This window comes from Rhinolophus hipposideros (assembly GCF_964194185.1).
Source record: "Rhinolophus hipposideros genome assembly, chromosome: 3".
NCBI lineage: Eukaryota > Metazoa > Chordata > Mammalia > Chiroptera > Rhinolophidae > Rhinolophus > Rhinolophus hipposideros.
In genome coordinates this window covers 43016974-43037458 of record NC_138049.1, presented here as the reverse complement: position 1 = coordinate 43037458, position 20485 = coordinate 43016974, and the positions used below count along the sequence as shown (strand labels likewise).

General features: G+C 37.3%; 1 protein-coding gene across 3 annotated transcripts in view; it reads right to left on the bottom strand.

Annotated features, from left to right (window-relative positions):
- The window catches only part of HS3ST5 (heparan sulfate-glucosamine 3-sulfotransferase 5), a 253367-nt gene that overhangs the window by 77301 nt on the left and 155581 nt on the right, over positions 1 to 20485 (bottom strand). For 2 of the 3 annotated variants that reach the window (XM_081039158.1, XM_081039159.1), the window contains one exon: positions 18671 to 18781. The gene's annotated coding sequence lies outside the window, so the exon portion shown is untranslated. The remainder of the gene's footprint in view (positions 1 to 18670; positions 18782 to 20485) is intronic. The other variant, XM_081039160.1, reaches the window with a different exon arrangement.

Genomic DNA, 20485 nt, shown 5'->3' with positions numbered 1-20485 from the left:
AAGAGGAAGTAATACCTGAGTGGGCAGGAGATGTATTCAATAATTACAATAAAACTCTGAAAGAAAGCATTTGTCACTGTGGTCATACTTATTTACTTATTATAAGCGTAGAGAAAAACAACTGAAAAAGGACAGTCAAGATGTCTTATGTGAATTACACTGGAAAACTGGTGTTTTGGATATTTTCAAAGCTCAAAGTGCTTTGCTTGTTCTTGAAAGTGGGAATTTTCATGTAACTAAGAAGATAAACATACTTAATATCCTTTCATCTCACATTTTTACTGCTTATTTAAAGCATGAGTAAAACAACAGAAAACACATATTCTCTTGCCCCTATAAATCTTCAATGATCGTTTCTTAAGTCATTTAAATGGAGATTAATGCTGATAGAATGAAGCATCTAAAAATGTTGATGATGAAGTGTAAGCCTTACAAATTAACCATGTCGAGTGAGACTTTTTTGGTGTTGTTTATTGTGGGCAGCATGATTTGACCCACACAACAGCTATCTGAAACCATATAATAAAAACCTTTTCTATAATGGTGTTCTACTGCACTGGCTTTAAGATCAAATATCAGTGTTCTTTGATCTTTGTTGTTCAGATGTTCTCATTTATGTGGAACAGAATTCACCAGGTGTTTGTTTATCCACTAAAGGGGAAGGTGAGCTGGGATTAAATTGTTATGACATAGCTTTGTTTTAGTCCCACTGAATTTGGAATAATTGTGTTGCTGCAACAGCAATCTTGCTAAGTACAATAGGACGTGGGAAAGCTTGGCTCAGAAACTAATGGACTGCAGCTACCATCTGTGGGATTGAAACTAAATGCCTCTAAAAGAAATAGTCGTAAATGTAACTAGCCACCTTCTTGATTAGATTTCTGGTGGACAGGATTCCAGTTGCCTAAATGAACCAGCACAGCCTCTTTCTAGAAGCCAATAAGTAGATGAATAGCCATTTGCTTCTGAATCCCCGTTTGCCCAATAAATTCCAATATACTCAAAACCCCTTTGAAAGAAGACACTTATAATCAAATTATGTAAAATGTAGAAAAGTATATCACCACTTTGCAAACTGTAAATTAAAATAGAAAAAACATAAGTTTTCATGACAGTGTTTGTAAGATCCTTCTTTTCCAATTCAACACATTCAGCTCTACCCTCATATCCCATTCTCTGTGGCTGAGTTAATTGTAAGCTGAAAAGTTCAAATTTATGTTCCTTGACTTATTTAAAAGAAAATTTCAGTCTCAATTCTCAATATTAGCACACAATTTTCTATTTTTAAAGACAAAGACTCCATCTTTGCAGGCACACCATTGTGTATCCTTCAGCACACTCATCTACACAGCACACACCACTCTAAGGCATCTACGTTCTTAATTTCTCTACTTTTGACTCCAGAATTTTAAGCCTTTGAGGACATCATTCTTCACTGATATCTAGTTAGGGGCAACAGTTTGAATAATTAAGAATAATTCCATAACTACATCACGTAAGCATGAACTGTTTTTTAGAAAGAAGTAAGAGTTTGAACACCCCAAGCAACTCTACAGATTTACTTTTCTTCTCAGAATTTCATCTCACAGCCCAAGGAAACCCAGACATTAAAGTAGATTTTGTTGAGAGTTTGTCAGGTGAGAAGGGTTAATGCTGGCTCAGTTCTCTGCCTCTACACGCTTTCTTCCTGTGTCGCAACCTCCTACTGTGTTTCCCGGAAAATGAGACCTAGCCAGACAATCAGCACTAATGAGTCTCTTGGAGCAAAAAATAATATAAGACCCAGTCTTATTTTATTTTATAATATAAGACTGGGTCTTATAATATAATATAATACAATATAATACTGGGTTTTATGTTAATTTTTGCTCCAAAAGACGCATTAGAGGTGATTGTCTGGGTAGGTCTTATTTTCGGGGAAACACAGTAAATGCAGATGCAATATAAAGTAGTCTGCTCCTTCATCAGTCAGTCCCATCTCAGTCTGGAAAGATACAGGAGCTCGGAATCATATAGCCTTTGCCGCTAAGGGCTTTCAATCATGATTCCAAAGCTTCTGCCTTGTCTTGATTGATTGGATCTCAGTTTTGTTAACTGAATCTGCCTGGGAATCTGCCTAATAATTTCCACTCTCTTTAGTTTGTCCCATGTTAGTTCTAGTATCCTCCAACCCTTCTTGTCCCTCTTGACTCTACACTGACCCCAGCAGTGGTTGAGGCCCCCATTTTCTTGAACATTCACACTTGTTCTATTTATCTTGTCCATTGAAACGTACCTTTATTGCCTAATGTCTGTGATAGTGGTAACATGGTGACTGCTGTCATTCAGATTCTGGGCTCTGTCTGCTACTCGAGACTTTCTCGGAGTACTTACAGCTGATATATCTCCTTTCATATGTCCCCTGCTGATGGGGGAGTGTCAGACCCTGGCCTCCTGAGTTTGCCTTTATTCAGTACATCTAACTCAGTAACATTCAACAATCCCCCATTAAGTGATATGAGGTTGGAATGTTTACCTATCCGATTAGAATTCTGTTACACTTCCTAATGTCCCAAATGCTGTCTCTTCCTATAGCTCCACGGATATACTCTTCCTTCCCTGTTGAAAAACTCTGCCCCTCTTGACGGCAGGAATTGCCTGATGATCCTCTTCATGTTCTCAACTGGGCAGAGCACATCACATCGTGTTGGTGGAGAGATCAAACTTTGGTCCTGGATTATCATATTCTGTCTTCTCTCACTCGAGTTAACTCTTCTGTGCTCAGTCAGATAGGATAGCAGTGGCAATCTGGTAAAACTATAAGGCCAGTATAAAAAGTAAGTAATTTTCACCTCTTTGCCTTCTATTTCAAGTTCCTGAGACCCTCTTCTCTCTTTCCATTTTCTTCTATCAGATCAAGGAATCAATTAGAATCAGCCATAGTCACTTTATAAATAGCTACTACCTCAGTACTCACAGCAGTCCTGCAGGCCAGGCAAAATTAGGCCCATTTTGTAGATGAGGATGGTAAGACCAAGAAAGGCCAAGATTATTTTGCCTTTAGCTCTGTTATTCAGGCCCCTTCAATGGGTAGTTGTGAGCAGGGAGGAGTTACTTAGGGGACCCAAGGGACTGAGTACAGGTGGGGTGGGGGGGTTAGTGGGGAGCAGACAGGATCACAAGGGAGTTTAGTTCTTGAGTCAGGCAGGTGGGCTAGAGTAAAGGCATATCCAGCTGCTGGAGATTTGGTTCTTGGACCTCAGTCTATTCATAATTGGAGGTGGCATGGGAGCTGAGATGGAAAGATGTGCATATTAAAGGCTATGTCTGGAATGGTTTGTCTTTTGACCAGCTCTGACCTTTTGCAGTGTGACTAGATAAGTCTGTGATCAGTTATTCTACCTACCCCGGGGAAGAAGGGGGGTGGCAGCTTGCTTATTTTCTGACCCTGCTCTTGGTTTTAGGACAAATCATCCAACTGGCACTTTTTGTAATTAAAAGGGAACCCCAAAGGGGAACAAAATGGTTAAACTTGGATTGGATGTATTAAAGTGGTATTAATTGTAATTGTGACTTGCTTATTATATTTGACTAAAGTCCTTAAGCAGCTTACAGGGCCCTAGTCATCAGCCCTCCTTATCCCATTGCCCTGCCTGGTTTAGTAGCTACCACTTCTCCATTCCCCTGGACTGCTTCATCGGCCACACTGCTCTCCTTGCATGGAGGAAGGCAGAGTTAGGCACACACAAACACTTAGCAAGTTCCTGCCTCAGGCATTTGCTAGTCGGGCTTCCTCTTCCTGAGATGTGCTTCACCCAGACACGGGCAGGGTTTGCTCCCTGTGGCCTCTGTAAAACTCACCTCACTTGAAAAGTCTTCCTTATTGCTTTACATAAGAACACAACCCCACTTCTCCCATCCCCTGGCATTCCTGATCTACTTGACTTTGCCTTCTCTTTCCCCACTGTCCTTGTTATGTCTTTGTTTATTGTCTGCCTCTCTCTTTCCCCATCCCCATCCCTATTGAGAACGGCAGCTCCAGGAGGACAGACCAGCGGTGTTTTATTCACAGACATTGACCCAGCGCATAGGAGCCCCGAGCGAGAAGTAGGTGCTCAAACAGTGTTTGTTGAATGAACTTATGCTAGTTATTTCATGGAATAATATCTCTCATGCTTAACTAATGTAATTTGACTCTCTTTATTATATGCCTTATTTTATTATGATACTAATTTTTGGTAATGACTACTTTATCTTGCAACTTATAGCGTATCTCCTTCTTCATCCTCTTCCCCAATTTTAAGAGGCCTGCAGAGATATAAATAATAGTATATAAATACACATACAGGATAAAGGAACAAAAGAATAGGGTAGAAAAGTGAAGTCCGTGGTACAATTAGAAGACAAAAAATTTGTCTTGTTAATCAAGCCAGTGGTTTCTATTCAAAACTTAGGGAAAACAAAAACAAAAACTAAAACACACACTGCTCTTTAGTTCCATTAGGTCATTGTGGAAAAATCTGAGTTTAAATCCAGATCTTATTACTTATTATTTGTGTACTTGGGCAAATTACTTAATTTCTCAGGTTCTGTCTTTCCCTTTCTATAAAATGAACATAATTATAGTGTTGACCTCACAGCTCTGCTGGAGAGTAAATGAGAACAGAGTGCGGTGAAGTCGTCAGTCCTGTCCCTGGTCCATGCGCTTCATCCCCAGAGGCGGGCACTCACTCGGGCGGTTGGAGACAGGGGTGAGGGGTGCCCTGCGTGGCTCTGCCACAGACCATGCCAACTGCTCCACAAAACATCCAGCTCCTTAGCTGACGCTTGAAGCAAAAAAGCCACTGTGAGATGTCATGGGCCATGAAAGGACCCATTATACGGTATCATATGCCTAAGTGACCTGATATATTTTTAAAAGAGAAATTCCCCAAACATGATCCTTTTCACATCTCTTTTAAACACAGATCTCACATACTGAACTGGGCGTGGGCTTGGTGAGAAATGTGAGGATAAACACATCCTACGTTTATAGAATGAGTTTGGAAGCAGTGCTTTCACATAGAGTTCCGACAGTCCCCTAACCTAATTTGCTGTGCTTTACCCTGGTGTGCCAACGGGCACTGCCTGTGGAAATGAGTGAGCTGGGCTGGGTGGACAAGACTGTAAATAGCAGCCACCAGGAAAAAAATAATCCTGAGGAAAATTAATTTTCAAGAGTGGAATAGAGCAGGGAAAATAGAACTTGCTTCTCCTGCTTATGATTTATAACATGTCCCTTCTTAACTCACAGTAATGAATCACTGACTTTTCCTCCAAGGGGTTTATTTTCTCTCTGAGCTTGACTCTGCATATATGTATATGCAAGGACAGGAATCTTCCTTCCATGTGGAGTTCCTCTGGGCTAGGCTTCCACATCCTATTCTTTTCAACATTAACACAAAAAATCTCCAAGAGGAATTTATCCAAAGGGAATCTCTTCCCTCATCCCATTCTTGTTTCTTCAGAATTCTTTGCTAAGTCTCATCAAGAGACAAGGTTCTAACAATTGGACTAGAGCATAAAATTCATATTCTTCTAAAGAACGTTTTTATGATTCAAGGATAAATGTCAAACCAGTGGTGAAAACCCATTAAAAAAAAGAAAATATGATTGAAAGTAATATGCATTTTATAGTTGTATTTAAGTTTTAAAATATGTATTTAATAGATCTTAGAGCAACTATCGTACTAATATGTTATATACTGTGCTATTTGGTAATTACATTTACCTGGAAATCCATCAGCACTTAGTTATGTTTCCATTTGTTATTTGTACCTTGACTGGTTGAAACCAGCCTGTTCTTAGCAAAGTGTCCACAGATCTTGTTGCCAAATCTGGTGGTTACACCTCTCAATATCCAGCTTATTTCACACCTTGGCAGCACCTGCCATCAGTAAGATCATTCATTCCCTTCTTCTAGAAACATCCTGTCTTGTTCCCATCCAATCCATTCCCTCTCTGCCCCAAGAATGTTTGAATACACAGATCTCATCAAGATACTGAAATTAAAAATAAAAATAAAAATCAGTAGTTTCTCATTACGCTTAGGATAAAGTCCAATGTCCAAAGTCCAGTGTACAAGGCCTAACGGACTGGTCCCTGTTTGCCATTTTAGCCTTACCTCCTTGTTCTTGACACATTTCCTTTTCTTTTCCCCATACATTGCCTTCTAAGTTTCAGTCTTTCTGAAAATCTTCCAGTCCTCTGATGCTGTTTCCTCTCTGCCTGGTATGCTTTTGTTCCTGAACACTCCTAACCCCTCTCTCTCTTTTTTTTTTCTTTTCTTTTTTTAATAAATTCTACTTTTTTTTTTAATTGGGGAAAAGGAACAGGACTTTATTTGGGACCTTTCTCCAAGTCAAGGACCTTTCTCCAAGTCAAGTTGTTGTCCTTTCAATCTTAGTTGTGGAGGGTGCCGTTCAGCTTCAAGTTGTTGTCCTTTCTGTCTTAGTTGTGGAGGGCGCAGCTCAGCTCCAGGTCCAGTTGTCGTTGCTAGTTGCAGGGGGCACAGCCCACCCTCCCTTGCGGGAGATGAACTGGCAACCTTGTGGTTGAGAAGACGCATTCCAACCAACTGAGCCATCCGGGAGGCAGCTCAGCTCAAGGTGCCGTGTTCAATATTAGTTGCAGGGGGCGCCGCCCACCATCCCTTGCGGGACTCCAGGAATTGAACTGCCAACCTTGTGGTTGAGAGCCCACTGGCCCATGTGGGAATCGAACCAGCAGCCTTCGGAGTTAGGAGCATGGAGCTCTAACCGCCTGAGCCACCAGGACGGGCCCCCTAACCCCTCTCTTACCTGGTTAACACCTGGTTAACTGTCAGTCAACCTTTCACTTTCTTCAGGAAGTTTTCCTGAGGTAGAGTGACCCTCCTGTGAAATCTGTGGTGTCAGGACCTCCTCTTCATGCCTAGTCTCACTGTACTTTAATTGCCTGAGGACTTGTAAGCCATCAGCTCTGTTTGCCCGGGCAGTATCTAAACTGTTTGTAGTGGAATACTCATGTCTTGCATAGTGCATAGAACATAGTAGGTACTCAATACATATTTGCGGACAAGTTAATAAAAGGAAGAGTAAAATCTAGCTGTAAGATTTGAATAGACGTTATAGCACATCTGCTTCTCCATAAAGTATGAGCAACAGAATCTTTAGACACAGGTTGTAAAAGTACCCATCGTAAAATTAAAAAGACAACAATGATACCACCCACCATTTATTATCATGTGCAGGCACTATGTGAAGTGCTTCACGTGTGCTATGTCACTGTTCTCACAGCGATCTATGAAGAAGAGACTATTTCTCCACATTACAGATGAAGAAGGTATGGCTAAGGGAGATTAATAATTTGGCCAAAGCCAGCTGGCAGAGCCAGGATTCTCTTAGGCAATCCCTAAAGCCCCACCCACCCCCTAATAGTCAACAAAATGGATAAATGTGTACAACAAAAATGTATTGAATACATGTTTTGTGTATAATACCCCAAAGGATTTTTTACACACAATTTCTGCTCTTCTTTAGTGAAAATAACTAGGAACGTTGAAGAGAAGGACTGTTTTGCATTTGGCTAGTTATTACCATCAGCTTGGCAAAAAATGTTTTATATTATATGGAAGAATATGATTGGGGAAACCAGGAAACTTTCCAGCTCTTCTGCATCAGATACTATAATTTTATCATTTAGCATGTAATATGAATGTGCAGGCTCATTAACAGTCAAATCCAGATGCAAATGCAAATAGGGAAATGTAATGGAAAACCAAATAGCAGATTCTCATTATCTGCCTTTTGTTGAAATCTATGCCAATGCTCTCCACTGTAAACAAGTAATGAATTGCAGAATTCTAGACCTGAAAGCACGCTAGAAATGCACTTCAGTTCTCCCCAATTATTTATTAGTTTGAGGCCCAAAGGGAAATAACTAGTAAGTATAAAGAGTACCAGGACACAGGAAAACTGGTTGGCAGTATCTACAAAAGTTGAACCCATACCTGTCCTGAGACCCAGCTATTCCACTCATAGAAATACCAACAGAAATGCTTTTATTATTCATATATATACATGTATGATAATGTTCATACAAACATTATTTTTCTTGCAATTATCCCAAACTGAAATCGATCCAGTGATCATCAGTAGACTGGGCAAGTAAAACATGCTACATTTAAAAAATGAAATATACCAAAAAAAAAATGAAATATACCATGTAGCAATAACAACAAACAAACTACAACTAAAGGCAACCGTGTGAATGAATTTCAAACACATGCTGAGCAAAAGAAGTCATACTTTTATCACGATCTCTTTTATATAAATTTTAAGAAACAGCCTAACTTTATCTATGATGTCAGGAGTCAGAAGAATGGTTACTAGGTGTGGAGGGTGGGGGTTGATAAGCTGGAAGGGGACATAGGGTTGTTTGTTGGTGATTTCTATCTTGATTTGAATGCTGGCTGCACATGTATGCTCACTCTGTGATAATCCATTAAGCTGTAAACTTATTATGTGTGCATTTGTTCTGTATATGTGTTATCCTTCAGTAACCTCCCATGGCCCCAAAAGAAACTTTGGCTCTCTCATAATCAGCCTCATAACATTATCAAAAAATTCTCTGGCATAGTGGGAAAAATGTATGGAATGCTGTGAATCTTAATTTTGCTAAAACTAACATTTGCTTCAGTCACATCAACAAAAATAAATACTTCAGTACTGAAAATGCTTGCTAAAGAAGCAAATGTGTTTGATGAGAAAACAAAAAACAATATTTCCTTTGGCAAGCATTTGTTGGATTGGAGGTAACACATGTAAACTTCCAAAGTGTTACTGAATTTGCTTACATGCTCAATTTACTCAAGCCTCAGAATTTTGTGGAGTTGTATTTTTTAAAAACTGTAGGGATAAAAATAATTGTAACAGGAATAAGAAGATTGAATTTCTAAACTGTTCCTATGGCTGTATTCCAACTTCACACAGTTTTATAATGCCTGGTGTGTATTAGGCATTCAAAAATATTTGCTATATAAATAAAAATATAGTATACTGAGTACTCTTTAGAATGCCTCTAATCAGTCTTTGTCACACAGAGGTACAATGAGTATTTTTTTAATATTTGATAAATAGGAAGTAACCTATACTTCTTTACTATTTTAGTAGACATATAATGAAGAATAATGAATGAAAAAATAAATGTCTATCAAAGTGCTAATTTATATTATTTACAAAAATCTGTAAATAATAAAACATCACTACGTGATTTAGGAAGCAACAAGTCATTTAAGATAAAGAGGTTTTATTAAAGAAAAATTTGAAAGTCATTAAGATCTTAGAAAAACTAGCAACCCTCCCCCCGTTGCCCCACAGTCCACTGCATTTAGAGAAAAAATTGAGACTTGAGTATTATTCTCCCTGGAAGTAATCGTATACTGAACTGGTGAAGAAAACCTTACAAAATATTAAGTTTCAGGGAAAAACACTTAACAATTTACATTTTCTACTTTTAAGTAATGTATTCTTACTATGACTCTAAAATCTGTCTAAACCGCCATTAACATTTTACAAGAAATTTCTCCAGTTCTTACCAAATAGAAATAAATAATACCTGACAATAGCATTAGGGGACATAAACATAAAATTACCTGTTATTAAAAACTTAGCACATTTTTCTCAAAGAAATATATTACTCAGCTGTAAAATAGTGTGTTTGTCATTCACACTAATGTTTCAACATTATGGTTCAATCTTCTAAAAAGCTGACATGGAAAATAATGGCATAATAAACTAATTCATCATAATGTGCAAAAGAAACCGCTGGAATAAATTGTAATAACCTTTCAAAAACTCTCAGCTTTTAAAAGTATTAATTTCTACTCCAGATAATTGGAAAGGACACCTGGGTGGGTAGGCAATATTTTTTATGGGATTGCTCTGTCAGGAGCTCAGATTGTCTCTGGACTCAGCAATGATCATTTAGCACTAAATGACAGTGAATCTTGCAAATAGGTCTTCTAGATGGTGTTTGCCATAAATTACCAAATCCAACTCCCCTCAAGGTCAGCCATATGAGAGGGCAGGTATCAAACGGCCTTCGTGGCGACCTAGAGTGATCCTTGGGTTTCTCATAAACAGACGATAGTTGTGTTGGCTGCCATAAAATCAACTTAATGGACTGACAACATAAATTACCATCAAACTTTGAAAACATTTGTACCTAGAAAACAGCTGAAGAATGCTTTTTATCAAAGCAGGGGGGAAATGGATAACAATATGTTTTGCTCTATACCAGATCATAAATATTTTTAACAATACTAAGTGGGGAATGAATTAATATTAGAAGCCACAATAAGTTTTACTTGATGGATTAAAAACAGCATCTAAGTAATATTAAAATGGCACTTGCTTTTTGAAGTAACTGATATATATACAACATAGTAATGCAATGGAGTGTGTGTGTGTGTGTGTGTGTGTGTGTGTGTGTTCTGGGGAAGAAGGTTGCATTTGCCTGGCACTGGTTATTTTTACTGAGCCTAAACAATTAAAAGGAATGTTGATTTCTTTTCTTGTTTTAAGATTTTATTGGGGAAGAGGAACCGGACTTTACTGGGGGAACAGGACTTTATTGGGGAACAGTGTGTACTTCCAGGACTTTTCCAAGTCAAGTTGTCCTTTCAATCTTAGTTGTGGAGGGCACAGCTCAGCTCCAGGTCCAGTTGCCGTTGTTAGTTGCAGGGGTCACAGCCCACCCTCCCTTTCGGGAGTCGAATAGGCAACCTTGTGGTTGAGAGCCCACGCTCCAACCAACTGAGCCATATGGCCACCTGGGAGCTGAGCAGCAGCTCACTGACTTCATCCTAGTTGCAGAGGGCACAGCTTGCTGGCCCATGTGGGAATTGAACTGGCAGCCCCGTTGCCCAGAGCTCAGGCTCTAACCAACTGAGCCACCCTTTTGCCCTATGTTGATTTCCTTCTAGTCTTATTTTATCAGTGAAGTCCAACTGAACCCACAGGAAAGGTATATTCTTCAGCTGTCATATTACCTTGAATAAATCATTAATTCAATTTCTCTACGGCTCAGTTTTTCCATCTGTAAAGTAAAATATTTATACAAGGACTGTTTGAAGACAATGGAATTAATCCAGGGAGAAAGCACCAAATAAACCCTAGAGGATCATATTAATTAACATATTTGTGAAAATAACCTATTCTAGACAATCAATGAATGGTTTTTAAAAGTCAATTTTATAGACAGTATAACAACAGCTAAACTAATAAATTGGAATTTTGGAGGTAAATGAAACATCATTGTTTGGCTGAATATTCATTACTCATCTAATGCTGCCATCCTATAACTGTAGTTATTATTATCATTATTATTATTATGACATAAAGCTACAATTATCCTCTCAGACATTTTTGTAATAACATTCATTATCTCTTGGAAAGTAGAACTTCACTGTAGATTTGGCTACAAGAAATGCTACATTGAGTAAAAGCAAGATCTTCCTTGAATTCAGTGGTGTCTCAGACCATGAATCTTACCGATGATGTCCAAATAATTCTGTGTACTTCGTAAACTGTGAAAGTTCCCAAACAGAATTCAAAGTTAATTTATTCTGTGTCGTTCTCTCCAATATCTAGATGTCAGCTTCTCCATGTCTTTCTTTGTACTATCTCTTGCCTTTTTTTCTTTCCTTCTAGTACCACTGTCTTTTCTGTCCCCAACCTCATCACCTTAGAACTGAGTTATTGCGGTCGTTTCTTTGCTCCGGTTCTCTTTCCACAAATTCATCCGGCCCAGTTCTGCCAAATTAATCTTTTTTAAAGCACTATTTTAATTATGTCATTTTCCTGCTCAAAAAATTTTCAATGACTCCCCATCACCTGGAGGCCAAAGGCCAGAGTCTTCAGCTAGAATCAGAGCCCATCACTTTCTGGTCCCACATTTTCCAATCTTGTCTTTTCCAGTTCCTCTGCACAAGCCTTCAGGATAATAAATGTATCTGCTGTATGGCTACATCCCCCCTGCCCCAAGTGCCTGCCTGGCTACTGCCATCATCCATCCTTTCTGCCTAGCCAGTGGCCTTTCTCTGTGAGGCCTTTTTCACTACTTTAACCAATAATCAGCACCTTCAGCCGTGAAATTAGAACATTCTTTTTTTTTTCCCCAATTAAACACGATTTATTTCACTGTTGCAATGCTACTTAACTTCAGTTTTTGTTGCTTAGTAGTTTTTATGTCTTTTCTCCCTAATTAACTTATAAAGCTCTTTGAGGGCAGGGATCTTTGCATTCTTATTTTCTGCCAATCTCCCTAGCACGGGAAGTTATGAAAATAGTCGGCAATCAGTAACACTTGTTTAACAAATGAATGCAAAATGCTGCTATAGGCCTCTTGTAAGATGAGAATGAAAGCTATTCAGTTGTCTTTGTAACTTGCGGTATTCAGGATAGTGATTTACGTATGGAAGGCATTTTCCTGAGTTTCATAAATCTGTTTTAATTTTTAAGTTTTTAGTGAAATTCTACATTATAAAACACATGCTGAGCACACGCGATTTATAATGTTAAAATCTGACTTTTATATAAACTTGGGCACCAGTAGAATAAACACAAACTAGTGCATATTCATTGAATTAGTACTAAGTTTCTGGAAGTTCCTTTTAACAGAAAGTTCAGTAATACCTAAACAAAACTAAAATCATTTTTTTTAAACTAAAATCATTTTAAAAATAAATTCAGAGAAAAATATAAATATGCAGCAATCCAGAGTCTTTATGTTATAAATCAGACATATATTTTAGCTTATAATATTTTTTCTTTTTTTATTAGTTTCTGGTGTACAAAACAATATAATAGTTAGACATTTATCATTTATATCGCTCACACAGTGACAACCCCCCTCTCCACATCCACTACCCCTCTGACATCGCACATAGCAATTACATTTCCACTGTCTCTATTCCTAATGCTGTACTCCGCTTCTTGTAAGTATCTATCTATCTATCTATCTATCTATCTATCTATCTATCTATCTATCTATCTATCTATCTATCGATCTATACACAAAATATGTATATATAATATATATACATATATATTATATATGTGTGTGTAAAATTATAGTTGACATTCATTATTATTCAGCTTCAGCTTCAGGTGTACAGTGCAGTGATCAGGCATCTACATCATCCTGAGGTGGTCTCCCTAATAAGACAAGTGTTAGCTTATAATATTTTGCAGTAAGAACATGGATTTTGGAACTCAATAAGACCTGCGTTGGAAACTTGGTTTTGCTACTTATCAGGTGCGCCATCTTATGTCAGTAACTCAATGCTTTTAAATCTTAAATTGCTCACAAGGGAAGTGGGAATATTAATATCCAATTCATTGAGAAACCTTAGATGAATGAACTTCTTTTGAACTGTTTATTAGGATAAGGAATTTAAAGTGCCCAGGGTACCTAGCCCAGTACCTGGCATAATAATAAATGGTGTTATAGCTGTTATCATTGAGAGATTTTCATTTTCACTCATTACCTCCTATCTTGTATGGATGCAACTGGCTTCCCCAATAGTTATAAAAAGCATGAGTATAGGAGTCTCAAAGATCTGGGTTTGAATTGTGGCACTATCATTTTACTAGCTCAGTAAGCGTTTTATTAACCTACCTGAGCTCCAATTGTAAAAGAAGATATATAGGGAAAATGAAATCTCCTTGCAGGGACATTCTGAAGACTAAGAATGATCTACTTTAAATTGTCTAGCCTAGAACACGCACTCTATGCATAGCCGATATTCTAATTACGAGTCTTCTCCCAGGCAGGTACCATGCTGCTATGTCTTAAAGAACACATCTTCACAGTATTTTAAATAATGGAAGTCGGAAAAGTTTTTTCTGTTATATTTCACTACTTTGCAGAAAAGCATAATTTGGTATTATAAAAATTATTCTTATAAACACTATTGGTAGAGTGATTTATAGTTTACAAAATACTTTTATAACTTAGGAATACACCAAAACTATTTCTCAAATTAGTCATTTGTTGCTGTATTATAACAATAATTATCCTTACATTCCATTCTACCATCAAGGTGCTTAATAATTAATGATAATGATAAACTGCAAATATTAAGGAGGCTATAAAAAAGTTAAATGTGTTATTGTCATAGGTATATGTTTTTTGAAATACTTGACAGTTAAAATTTGTCAGATGAAATTGAGCAATCTATTACAGATTCTCCATCTCAGTAGTAGGTCTTGAAAATAGAAGCCTCCTCTAGGCCAACTTTGACAAAATAATCTTATGAAAGTGGTTTCTTAATTTCTCTTTGATGTCTTGAATACTGTTTAAAATATCAGCTAGGTTGCCTGTTCTCATTCAGGTTACAATACAATTTTTAAAAATCTAGTAGGTGGTTTCTAGAACATTCATGTAAACAAAGGCAAAGAAAGAATATCGGTATATTCTTATACTAAAAGAAACTTTCTTAAATCTAAATACATGCATTAGGTCATATGCTGAGTGAGATTAATGACTTATTATCTAAACTCAGTGGGAATGCAATTAAATGCTAAAAAATGGAAAGCACCTTCCAGCTTTATAAGACTGAGCTGTTATTACTATCATAATAACTGAAGCACATGCTTAATAACTCATCAAATACCTCTAGTTCCCTTCAACATTTATAAGGGCAAAACCAGACATCAGCCACAATGTGAAGTGCCATTAATTCCTTTGAAAAACGTTGAAGAGACTGTTTTAAGAAGCAGCAGGGTGGATCCCACTGAGGCCTTCAGGGGGTTTCAGGTACTCTGGGAGGTGCACATGTACTTTCAGAATCATGTGTTTAAGGAAAGTATTACTTTTAATCCTTCAAATGAGTAGCTTGGGGTACAGCTTTCCTTATACTAGGTATAAGGCTCCACATGCAGTAGTCCTGATTTCCAATGTTTCATCCTTTGCACAATCCTCAGTTTGGTTATTATGGCCATTATCCTATGTTTTAAAACATTATATAACACATTATAAGGGTAACTGCCACAACGGAACAGCCGTGGATCAGCACTGGTAATAGAATAATCTTTTCAAGATGTGCTCCAAGAATCCCTCCACAGGCATGGTGTTTTTTTTTGTCTTTGGTCTTTGCTTCCTTTTATTGCTTTCACCTTCCTCTCATCAGCTACTAGGAATTTCAAACCTTTTGGGAACTTCTTAACTGTTCCAGTATTTATGTTTACCAGATCCACGACTATTATTTGTTTATAGCATTAATGATAATTTCAAAGTCATTTTACAAATAAAAAATTTTGATACTCATAATAATGTCATAGGAGATGAGGAAACTGAGGTAAGAGGAGATTATATGATGTGCCTGAGTCGTTTGAAGTTAGTGTCAAGAGTATCTGCCTCACGACTCTGAATCTGGGCCTCACTTCGGTTCCATTACTACCTCGTCATTTCTTGGTCTTTGGGTTAGACTTACGCTGGAAATTCTTTCTCGCCAGCTGTGTGATTTTTAAACATGTTGGCTAAACTCTTTGAATTTTAGCTTTGTTGTTGGTAAATGGGGGATACCAATACTTACTTCATGGGGTACTTTGAGGATTAAATGAAATGATGTATGAAAAGTGAAAAAATCTAGACTACAATAAGCATTCAAAAATGTTAGTGCTTCCAATTCCCTTTCTTGGTGATACTTCACCTAAAGGCAGTTCCTTTAGGTCCACAGAGGATCTCTGACATTATTTCTGGAATTCAGTGACAGGCCAGGAGTGCAGAGTATATTTAATGTATCAGTAGGGTGACAAAATTAAATTGAATGATTTATCAATCACCTACTCCATCCCAGCGCGGTGCTATGTGTTACAGAGGCACAAATGAAGCAACAGCAGCCAAGGAATTTTGGCAGTGCCAACAACAAGACTTGATGATTTTCTAAAAGATTTCAAGAAAGCTAGTCTGCCAAGTTTAACAGAGCACTTGGTAAATTCGCCAAAATAATTTCAAATAGAATGCAATAATTTTAAAACCTACAAATTTTATAGTCTAGTCTTTTGTTATTACTTGAATACATTTTATGTACTTGCTAGGAATATTTATCAAAATTCCAAATTTAATGTGTATTTCTTTACAACTCAGGTTATACTGCACAAGCAGGTTAAATTTGCTCTTGTTTCCCCAAGTTCTGTTTAAAATTTAAATTTCACCACTCTTTATGAAACAATGTGTCTCCATTCTTTTCTCAATCAAAAGTAAATTTATAATAATTCCATGTGAGGCAGAAGAGCTGCTTTCCCCACAAAGAAAAAAATCATGTGGTCATCAGCATTGTGTTAAGTTTCAATAGGTTGAGAACAGAGGTTGATTAATTTTTTAAAAAGTATTGACATAAAATTAAAAAAAAAAAAGCATAGTTTCCATGAGAGCTTATCTTTCCTGCAGCTGACATGTGTGACAACCTTTTGTGCTATTTTTTAACTTTTATTTTTTATTGAAGTATAGTCCCAGCAATCCTACTTCTGGTTATTTATCAGAAGAAAACCAACCAACAAACAAAAACTAATTTGAAAAGATATATGCACCCATATATTCACTGTAGCATTATTTATAATAGCCAATATATAGAAGCAATCTAGGTGTCCATTGATAGATGAATGGATAAAAAAGATATGGTATATATACAAAGGAATATTATTCGTCATTGAAAAAGAATGAAAGCTTGTCATTTGGGACAACATGGATGGACCTAGAGGATCTTATGCTAAGTGAAATAAGTCAGACAGAGACAAATACTGTATGATTTCACCTGTAGGTGGAATCTAAAAAAAAAAAAAAGAAAAATGAACAAATGAAACAAAACGAAAACAGTCTTATAGAACAGAGATCAAACTGACAGTTGCCAGAAGGGAGGAAGCTTGGGGGAGGGGGGGTGAGTGAAGAAGGTGAAGCGAATATAGTCAATAATATTGTGATAACTTTGTATGGTGCCAGGTGGGTACTAGACTTAGTGTGGTAATCACATCTTGAGGTATATAAATGTCTAATCACTATGTTTTACACCTGAAACTAATGTAACATTGTATAGTTTACTCTTAAATGGCACATTCCACCAAAACCCAGAGTGTTATTTTTGTATCCAACCTACATTATTACATGGGATGAGGGAGCACCATGCAAGAGCCAATCTCAAACCTAAACATGAAGGATTAAAAACTGTGTCAGATGTTTTTGCTTTACTTTTATTACTGTGTCACCTAGATTATAAAATACCCTAGGGTGGGAATGGCTATTTGGTATTTTATCCCTCCTGTTCCTTCAGTAACTGGGAACAGAAACACCTACTTGTTGAGGTGAATTTTAGCCTGAGTCAGACAAAAAGGAGTTAGGACTCCACCCTCTTTAGATTAGTACATAAGAGAAATATATAGTCAACTAAAAACGTTTCACATTGCAAATAGTCTAAAAGGTCAAATCTAGTGAAATCGCAGCATGATTTCATTGAAACTATAAGACTAGAGAAGAATAAATTCCATTGTTACCAACTAGTCACTGGGCACCTGTGTGTGAGGCAATGTGCAGAGTGAAACGGCCCAGGGTTTAGAGTCAGACACTTTGGTTCTCATTCTGCTGCTTCTTGTGATTTTTGGCAGTGATCTGACCTCTTAGGGCCACTAGATTCCTATTTTTAGAATGGGGATGATGCTATCTATTTTATAGCATTATTGAGAAAATTGAGATAGACTATTGCTGTGTATACAGTAATAAATAGGTAATGAATTTTTAGTGTTTAATATGTATTAGACTATTCTTTTTTATGTATTAGCTCATTTAAACTTTACAGCAACTCAAGAAGATGGGTAGGATTACTATTCCTATTTTAGAGATGAGGAAATTAAGACACAGAAAGTTTTTTACAAAAACCTTGCCACGATCACCTAGCTAGTAACTGGCTGGGCAGGAACTCAAAACTCAGGCTGTCTAATTCCAGAGTCTGCTTTGTTGCCTCACTTCATCATAGCAGCTCATTACATGCCCACTGCCCATCGCCATGGATTCTGGTACGCAACAGATCATCCTTTCCAGAAATAAACAGTTATACTGGGGACACAGGACCAATGCATGAAGAGAGAAAAAGCAATATATGAATCAAGTTGTCAAATGTCAGAGGAATGGTATAACTACATGTTCTACAGAAGTTTGGGAAAATGCAAATATTGGGAATGGGGAAATCAGCAGGAGCTTATAATGTAGGTGGATATAGGTCTTGGAGAGAACATAGGACTAAAGCCAGCAAAGAAGAGTGGGGAAAGTTATTTCAGATAGTGGGGACAGAAAGGACAAAGGCTTTCTGTGCTCTGGAAACAAGGCTCAGTGTCTGTGAGGAGGAAAGTTTCTATATGGGAACACTGAGATTAGAGAAGAGGAGGCAATGTAAAGTCATTGTGGAGGATGTTTTAAAAGCCCAAGAGAATAAGGATGACTTCCTGGTGGAGAGCCACCTGGGTTTCTGAGTGGCGGTGTACATGTGAGCACATCTGCCAGCTTGGGCCAAGCAGTGCTTTCAAAAGCCTGATGAGCTGGCAGGTGTCTAACATGAATGGGAGCAGGGAAAGTTAGATGACAAATTGCAAGAGCACAAAGTCTTCAGCACACATACCTACATTCAGACACTTCCCAATTATTCCAGCGATGATTATCTGGTTGGGGGATATTCCATGCCCTCTTTTCAACCACTTGGCCTTTGGACGTGTTCCTTGTTTATTAGCACCTGGGGATAGAGACAGAAGCAAAGTGATTTTCCAATTAGTCTTTTTGTAAAATTTTATTCCTCAGTAGCTGTGGTTAAACATTTATTTTGGGAAGGAGAAATATATTGTGGATGATCAGGACATTTCTTCCTTCCTTTCTCTCTTTCTTTCTTTTATTTCTCTCTCTCTCTCTCTCTCTCTCTCTCTCTCTCTCTCTCTCTCTCTCTCTCTCTCTGTCTTTCTCTCTCTCTTTTTCGTTCTTTCTTTCATTCATTCTGTCTTTTGTTCTTTCTAGTACTTGCAGTCCCTTCATTAAACAATTTACTGATAAAGAACAGAACTCACACTTGAGCCTAACACTGGAATATGTATGCAATTGTTAATTCCCTTTGATCTGAGATGGACTTGTAAATTGGGGGCTACCCACGTGTACTTTTAGATAATGTTCTTGTAGCAGAAGCTTCACTCTGCTGAAGTTTTTAGGTAAGAGTGGTTAAAGGTACTCTCCTTAAAACATGCTAATATTGCATATCTTCAGAATGGTCTGTTTACAGCCTTACTACTTTTACTACTAATTGAATATATTAAGCAATTGCTGCTTCTTCCTAAGTCAAATGTAAATTACCAGGAGACTTGAATAATTCTCTAGCTGCAGAGTACATGTTGGGCTCTAAAATTAAAGTGTTATATTGGAGGGAAAGGAAAAAAAAGAAAAAGAAAGATGGAAAAATTGAAACAGATCGCAATGAACAGATTTTCAATGCCAAACTCTTTTTTTAAACTAGTATTTTATTATTTCATGCTATTATTAAGAATGTATATGATGTCTAAATAGATTGTAGGAGCCCAGTCCCAATACATCATTATCACTAGTATGTATTTGAATATAGTAGACATCAAAATTATTCTAGTCCAAAATAGCCAGAATATCCATCCATCTTGAATATTTGTCTTTTACTTGGGTCCAATGTATGCAAATATATTTAGGGTGCAAAGCAAACATAACACTCACACACCCCACCTCTTTCAAGAAACGAATACCTTAAAATTTATACCAAATTTATACTTGGTTAATAGCCAGCTATCAAATCTATTGTATGCCTTTTCTGATAAACACACTTTCATACATTATTACCAGTTCTTCCACTTGAATCCTTGTCAGCTCTTTACCTCACAAACCCAACATTACCCAAATAGTTCTAGAGAAATCAAACGAGTAGAAAAAATACATTCAGTTATTTCAGGACATGGCACACATCAACGGTGGCCACCTATTAGCCAGAGAACAGGCACCACTGCTTATAAGAACTTCTTAGCATGTTTGTAGGCCTGCTGATCTCAGCATAAAATAAAACAAAACAAAGCCTCTACTGTGCTTCTGAATTTTTTTGGTAAACTAGAATTATGTCTACACTCCTAAATAATCAGAAATCACTCTGATTATGAATAATTAAAATGCTAAACTCAAGAGGGCACGCAACATTTATTATACTATAGAACTCATCCCCTAAAGGTAGTAGCTACAATTAGTTCAGTTTTACAACAAAAGAAAAATGTGACAATCAGTAATTGCAGGTATTTAGTATAAGGAACAAAACAAGCTAACTTGTCTTTAAATCACACTCTCACAGCCAGCAGAGATCCTGCTCTCTTTTAGAGTTTTGACATTTGTACTAATTCTAGAAACCAGCAAAGCAACAGATAACAGGAAAACATATTCCCTT